Raw genomic sequence first — 8,244 nt, 5'->3', positions numbered from 1 at the left:
CAGCAACTGTTCAAAATGTCAGTTTCTGCTGCACTTTCCATCTTAGAACTGGATACTGCTTAGAATTTAGAACTGGATACTGTTGTGAATGCTTATTCTGAGACAAAAATCACCTACCTACAGGGTGACTCACTTTGGAGTTGATATCCAAATCTACAACAGTCTTCAAAAGTCCAGATGGAGAAAACCAATAATTAAATTATTGTCGCGGAGCCGGTTTTCAAATTTCCTACTGCATGAACATTTCCTCCAGATTCTGAACTAGAGCTAGTACCTAGTCTGTCCGGCAGAGGGCAACAGGACCCACGGGACCGCGCTGGAATGCCGGTTCATTTAAAGGGCCCAACAGGACCGTCTGCAGAAAGCTGTGGTCACTAGGGCTGACGCTCTATCCCTGGCCAAAAGGGCACCAAAGGGTCTGAGTAAAATGAAAATGCGGATCATTTGTTCCAAAAGAAGGAAAAAGTTTTGCTTGGTTCCGGAGTCTCTCTCGACCTGTCCCCCGCTGTCCTGTTTGCTAGTTACTGTCACACGCCCTCCCTCCGGCATGCGGGGTGTTGACAGGCGGGGTGCAGACCAGCAGCCTCGGAGGCCGGCAGGTGATCCGGTGAGCAGAGGGTGTGCCCGCCCCCAGCCACCGTGTGGGGACTTGGGTGCAGAGCGGCAGCAAGTGACGTGGCGCCCAGGACGCCGCGGGCAGCAGGAGGCGGGAAGGACAGAGAACCCAGGCTCTGAGCCCTCTCTCTGCACTGGCTCCATTGTCGGATCGGACTTCGCTTTCAGAACACCACACAAAGATTAAAAAAAAAAAAAAAAAAGTATTAAGAGTTTCCAGGTAGTGGCCACAGAGCCTTAGCGCCCAAGTGGCACCGAGCCGAGCTTGCAGGTCACATGGGTGTACCCTAAACTCAGTCTGTGCTGACCCCTGTGTGTTTCCCAGTACCTGGAAGAAAGGGAGATTTTACCCCCGTGGCGCTTTAATACCAACCACCAGCACCCCAGGCTCCTCTCGCTCCTCCATGTCCCTCGTGATCCTCGTGATCCTGGAACACACAAGCTTGCTCTCCCACGGGGCCCTTAATTGTTGCTCCCCAGAGACCCCAGAACTCTGCCCTTTCTTGAATTGGCTCTGTCCAGATGTCACCTTATCAGAGGAGCTTTTCCCAGCTGAGACAGCAGCCAAGCCCAGGCAATCTAACCCTGCAACCAGCTTTTATTCTCTCATTGTACTGACCACCAAGACCTGATGTGTTGGGTGTTTTTTCATAGGTTGGTTGGTTTGCTTGTTCTTGGTCCCTATGATCTAACTCATGTCTAAGAGAGCAGGATTTGGGGTGTCTGGGTGGTGTTTTATTCACATCTCCAGCTCCTAGAACAGCATCTAGGCTGTGTGAACACTCAAATGTTGAGATAAGGGTACAGGTCTTGGCAACCCGTCTGCCTCAGGGCAGATCAAAACCCTGGCAGGTCCTACTACCAGGCAGGGTCAGGGGAGTGGCTGGGATGGGAAAGATGTCTTCGCTTGTAGGCAGATTTCCTCTAAAAGTAAAGCCAACTTCACATAGTGTCTTTAAATTTCCCCATCTCCTAGTCTCTGGTATTTTTATAACACCAAGAGTGACTTGGTCACACCCTTTACTGGTGAAATAATTAAGGCCCAGAGAAGTGAAGAATCTTACTTAAAGTCACACAGCTCAAGGTGGCAGAGCCAAAAGACATAAAAATCCAAGACTCTTGAGTTTAATCTTTGCACTCTTTTCAGAGATCATACCATTCTGAATGTGTGGTCTGCAACCTCAGCTTGTAGTTTTATTCTGGGGTGAGGAGACAGCCACCAAGCCCTTCTGCCCCAAACAATTCTACTTAGAGGCCCAGCACCTTGGGACTAGACTCCACTTGTTTGCAGAGTTCAGTCAGCTTCTCCTGGCTTTCAGTGCACAGCCAGCATATTAATAATTATTGATTAATAAGACCAAGCATGTGGTGTTTCTAGGCAATTACATATTGAATGAGAAGAGAAAATAGAGGGCCGTGCACTGTGTATTGTGAAACATTGCAATAGATAGGCATGTTCAAAATTGTGTGACTCTGAGCACTTGCTTCCTAAATGATCATTGATCTCTGGTCCCTATGGAGTTCATTGTCAAGCCCTGAGCAAGGCACTTGTTCCAGCCCATATACTGTAGCTAATTAGACACAACTACATTTCACATGAGGGTTTCCTTTGTGCTGAACTTTAATATTCAGCAGGAGAATAGTCACTGCATTCCTTTAATTGAGTCTTCCTAATTAAATTGCAAATTGTGATTGCTTCTTCCTCTTGAAATGAAGATCTTAGATTTCACTTGAGTTTCTATGCTCATGTTTTATCCTAACCATTTTTAAAAGCTTGACACATCTAAGTAACCAAGTAGACTACACTATTCATAATGTCTAGATAAATATCAAATTGCTATTCGTCACTAATCATCATAACATGACGACCTAGTAGTGTCTGATGTGTATGTACTATAAAAAGGGCAAGAATAATATGCTTCAGTTGAGCTAGACAAAACTAAATATATCCTACCCTTGTTTATGAACCACCAGTTTCTTATTGGAAATTCCATCTGACTTTACACACTTAGGAGATTATGAAGATTAACCCTGTTGGAAAAAAATTAATTATAAAGAATAAATTTTGGCAGCAAATGTATGTTAATAATATTATTATTTACAGCATACCTGTAAATAACAGATTGGTAAAAATGATGAGATTCCTAGAACACATAATTTTTGAACTGGGAGAGATCCCAAAGATAATCTGATTCAAATTCATTTTACAGAAGCATCAACAAAAATGCAGAAATATCAAATCATCAGAATTTCAGATACCTATTTTAACATTATTTCTACAAGGAAGTCTATGCTAGGATAAAATTCAGTAATAAATTATATTTAAAGAGGGGATGAATCTTACTATTAACTCATATAGTATCATCACAATATTGAGGCAACTAATATCTCTTTTCTGGGCACCAGATTATTTAAAGAGGTTTCTATAACTCTTCTTAATACATCTGGCTTCCTAGATCCTTCACCACCCTGATCACCTGGGATGTGGTTGAAATCCTCGGCCTTCATCTCATCACAATAGGGAGTGGTGTGGTTGTCCCCTCTCTAAATCCAGATAGACCTAACCAATGGACTCAAAATCACATCCAATTTGCAAAAATCTGCAAAAGGTAAAACCCCTAGGCCTCTTCTAAGTAAAATGCTTTCAGTCAGGGGAGAGCAGTCCTGTCTGCTTCAAATCCCTTTCCTGACTTCTTGCAAGAGCATCACAATTTTGCTTTGGGAAGTTACTGATCTATTCATTGGAGAGAATTTGCCAGTCCCTGTTAATGCAGAGGCTCTGAGCTACTTTGGACATGAGTTGCACTTCTGACTCCAGCTAGACCAACCAACTGCTCTCTTGCTCCCCCTACCCAGCACCCTGTTTTTCCTCCCTGCCCCTCCATCTTGATCCAGGAGATGCTAATTGCAGCTCACCGCTCAAGTGGAAATGCTGTAAAGAAAGGGTCACTTTTAGTTTCCTAGATCCTCAAAGTTCTTCTGGCTCTGGAGCTTCCAAATCTTGGTTCTTGGCTTTTCCTTTGAGTCTTTGGGTAACTCGACATCTTCCCAGGAGATTTCCTCTTTTGGCTTTTTGTTAAAGTCAGTGTCAGTTGTTCACAGTCTCTACCTGGTACCCCTGGCCCTCAGCCTGAATGTTCCTGCATTATTTGTTTCCTTTTATGTCTCTGCCCCACTACCCTCATCCATCCACCCTGTTCTCCGGTGGAACTCCAGAACCAAGAACTGTGTTGCTAACATGGGAAGCGCTCAAGAAATACATGTTAAATGACCAACGATTCCCTAAACAGTCCTGTGGTATCTTGGGATGACCAACAGAAGAGATGGGAGGGTTTTTTTAGTCAATTCCTCTAAAACAAAAAAAGAAAAAAGAAATGGGGAGGAGGGATCTACACAAGGGTATTTAAAATCTGATTCTCACTAAATCCGAGTCTTATTTTCTGCCAAATTAGCCTTAGAATTGAGCAGTTGGGCAAAGGACAGAAAGGACTTGGTGACAAAGTGGATGGTTCTGCTCATTCTGCCGCAGAGCAGCTGAGCCCCCATGCTGTAGCTGCGGGGGCTAGAGCCACGGTCAGACTTCCCCTCCGCCCTAGCCCAGCAGCCAGGAGAAAGCAGCTGAGTGGAAATCATCCATGTGGAAATGACCTTGCATTACTGCACTCGCTCTGTAATCCATGGTGGATTTAAAGTAGACCTAAAACTAGACACAGTTAAAAAAGAAGTGAGGGGATGTTTAACAATATCAATAATGACTACAAAATGGACAGATGATCTGAATAGACCTTTCCTAAAAGAATATATACAAGTGGCCAAAAAAGAATATGAAATGAAATCAGTATATCATAGAAATATCTGCATTTCCATGTTTATTGCTATTGTTCCATGTTTATTCATAGAAGTAGAAAATCTAATAGTGGTCACTAGAGGCTAAGAGTAGGGAGATGGAGGTTGGATAATGGGTACCAAAATACAGTTAGGTGGCAGGAATATTCTAAAGTTCTTAGAATGGCTGCATTTTACGACAATGTATTATATCTCTCAACTGGAAGAGTTTAAAGTTTCCCAACAAAAAGAATTGATAAATGTTTGAGATGAAGATGCTAACTACTCTGATTTGATCATTACACATTGTATATATGTATCAAATTACCACACCCTGCCCCGTAAATAAGTGCAACTATTATATGTCAATTAATTTTTTAATGAATATAAATAGGAAGGAAGGAAGGAGTTGTGTGGATAGGAAATATGAGGCTAATTGTTAGCTAAGAAAGATAATTGGATGAATATTGAAGACGTAAGAGCAATAAGAAGATGCTCACAGACTCCCACTCCTAGATATGGAATAAAATCATAGTGATTAAACCCACAAAAAGCTGTAAAGAGGATTTGTGCCACGTGGCTGCTAACTCACAGAGGCCTAACACATTTGCTTGTTAATAATAAGAGGACGTGAAATAAATGGTTATTGGGTACAAGATGCTGACTGTGCTAAGTGATTCGCACATCTTGGGTGAGTGCACAGTCTCCTAGGGTAGGTTCTACTACCATCTCCCATTTTTTAGGTTAGGAAAGTAAAGCTTAGAGGGTTACCATAAGTGGTATCTTTGCTGTTCAATTTAAGTTATCATGGGGGTCCTATCCATTGGACACTGGGGCATGATGGATTAAGCCAATTTGCAGAAGGTCAAGCACCTAGCAAGATTTCAAGCAGCTAGCAAGAGATGTTAATCTGCAGAGAAATAGGCCCAGAAAAAGGACAGAGGCTAGTGAGATCCAAGTATCACCCACATCATGGATATGAAGGGGAAATTAGAGACAAGATTAGGCAAAGAGAAAAACAGAGTGGATCTACGAGTAATCAAACTGCCCAGCTGTTGTGGGGACCTCAGTGTGTCCTGAGTCCCTTTTCCACGGCTAGTCCCTCTTTATTTGCTTCTGAACCACTTCTTGTCCACCCACCCCAAACACCTGCCCTCCCCTAGTAGCAAACATGAGAAATTGCTATTGTGCATTCTGTTTCTGTCTCACTGAAAAATAATGCCTTCTTTTGTCTTAGTTCCTCCCAGAAAATAATCTTGCCTTTGAGTCTTGAAGACTCTGGACCCAGAAATGGCAGATCTTTGGAGATGCCCAAAATTTTGAGAAAGAGAAGATATGAACCATGCAGCCCAAAAAGAATCAGATCCTCTTAATAGAGGTTCTTAAATGCCATCCTGAGACTCATGGGGGACTCCAAGATTCTTTCAGTGGATCCAGGAGACCAAAACTATTTATTTTCATAAGAGCAAAAATGATATTCAGCTTTCTCACTTTATTTTTCTCATGAGTATACAATGGAGTTGTCCATAGGCACCTAATTCAACGGATTACATGCAGAAGAAACGAGAATCGTACTATCCTCTACTCATCTGGATTGTAGAGTGCTACCTCCCTAAACCTCCTCACCTCATTTGTGGTTCCTTTGACGAGGCTTAAGAATATTGGTGTCCTTCAGAATTCCTATGAGCCCCTATGCTCTCTCCCTGGAAAAATGTTATTTTCTCTAAAAATCTTATTTCTTATTTTCATCTCAAACTAACAACTACACATGGGTCATTTGTTGGTTTTTTTGTTTGTTTGTTTTTGTTTTTTCTTTTACTTTTGGTTTTAGTAATTAACATCTTTGTTTTGCCGTTTTATACAAGCCTAAAAATGGTCTCTTCCTAGTGAAAAATTTATACTTTGGGCAAGTTGTAAGTCTCACTTTTTTTACAGTAGAACTATTACAATAAATCATTTCTTTCCAGGGAACCCCAGTCATGATAGTCTGGCCACCAAATGGTTAAAGGTGGTTGTTAACATCTCACTAATAGACAATCTCCATTTTCCACAGAATAAAACTGCAGTGACGATAGGTCATTTCCTAGTGCTGGCAGTTGCCTTTCTAGAGCCTTCTGTTCAAGTTGGTTTGGATGTTTTATCTTCCATGTATGGCAGAGGATCTGGTACCTAGGACAGACTGTAAGGCCTTCTTCATTTGGTCTGTTTTCCTCTGGATCCTGATGTCCACCAGCATTTTCCCACTCATTTCCAAAAGCTTTTCGGTATCAAGCTCAGCTTCTTGCCTTTTCTCTGAAAGAATCTCACATTTGTTCAGGGGTCTTCAGACTTTGGCAATGACGAGCTGCTGGTCTGGGCTCCTTTGCTGCCTTCAGTCAGGGGGTTCTTAGGCAGGACAGAGCTCGTAGGCTCTGTAACTTCTCTAGCTCATTTGATAAATGGCCATTGTGATATCTGATTGTCATTTACTGCAAAGCACTGCAGAGACAGGAACATGGATATTTCCAATTCCAGCATCTAAAAATGTATAGAAGAAATTCCAATGTCATAAAGGATTAGTTGCTCTAATCTGGGCAGACAGGCTTTCGAGAACAGCTGGTTTTCATCAATTGACGGATTAGAGGAAAGGTCTAACAACGTGAGCATCTGTGGAGCATCATTTGGCCTTTCTGAAATGAAGGTGCTGCTGGAGTCCAGGTTCAGCTCCTCAAGAAATTACCACCCAGGGGCACACTGCGGCACCTTGACCTGTGTTATTCCTGTTTGACTGAGAACTAAACCATTCAGTGCAGGAAATGTTCCTGTTAGAGACGGTGAGCCAGAGGGAAACTGCAGTTTATTTTCACTGTGTTAAGAGGGACCAGGTTTTGGAGCTAATCAGCAAAATGGATCACTTCACTACATGTGACAGCAGGTTTTTCGAGACATTTACTCTTGTAATTTTAGGATTTGTTTTGGCAATACCTCCTTTTTAACCAGCACAAATTACTTCACGTTTCCTTAGAGAAGATTCTTGTAACTTGCTCAGTTGACTCTGCTGTTTAATCACAGAGTTAAAACCTATGGTTTCCACAGATTTCTTCCCAGTTGTAATGATTTGCTCTTTCCTGTCATCATCTGACACACCGTGGTTCTTTTTGGGTTTTTTTGTTTTGTTTTGTTTTGGTTTTGGTTTTGGTTTTGGTTTGTTTATTTTTGAAGTCTTGATTAAAGGAGGTTTCTCAACACAGTCAGGAATTGTCACTTTGTTTCCCACAAGTTCTTGTCCTCCAGCACAATGCAACATGGAGAAATTCTGAAAGGTTGGAGGGGGAAAAAGAAAATCACTGACTATTATAAAGGTAGAGGAGATAGACAATGTCTTGCTCAGTTGCTGACTGTCTCACTAAGTTACTGAGGCTGGCCCAAAACTTGCAATCCTCCTGCCTCAGACTCCCAAGTCCCCATACAGTGGTTCTTAATTGCAGTAAGAATTTTTACTCCAAAATTTGCCTTGTTTGGAAGAATAAAGGATCCTCCTATTGAGTGCCTGATTTAAAATACACAGTTGCTTCATGATTCCCATCATGCTTTGCACCCTCACTCACCCCCCCCCACCTCCGTCCCCCTCTCCCCCCGCCCTTTCTTTCTCTCTCTCTGGATTGTCCCACTCTACTCCTAACCAGTGTCATGCCACAGGACAGACAATGACAGAAAAAGCACAATGTTGCATGTTCTTCATCACCTTCAACTCTTCAACCAATGACATCAAATATCAAAGTGTCACTCATTATAAGACAGAGTCCAAAACATGAAATCTTCAAA

The 8,244-nt window shown here is 42.2% G+C and overlaps 1 pseudogene; it reads right to left on the bottom strand.

The window, feature by feature from the left end:
• Positions 1 to 5,932: 5,932 nt before the first annotated feature.
• Positions 5,933 to 7,729, bottom strand: LOC124098990 (tubulin-specific chaperone E-like; annotated as a pseudogene).
• Positions 7,730 to 8,244: the final 515 nt, after the last annotated feature.

This window comes from Marmota monax, unplaced genomic scaffold (genome assembly GCF_021218885.2).
Source record: "Marmota monax isolate L192 unplaced genomic scaffold, Marmota_monax_Labrador192_F-V1.1 WCK01_AAM20220418_F8-fsc00011, whole genome shotgun sequence".
NCBI classification, from domain to species: domain Eukaryota; kingdom Metazoa; phylum Chordata; class Mammalia; order Rodentia; family Sciuridae; genus Marmota; species Marmota monax.
Note: the sequence above shows the minus strand (reverse complement) of the source record. Positions and strands in the feature narration are given on the sequence as shown.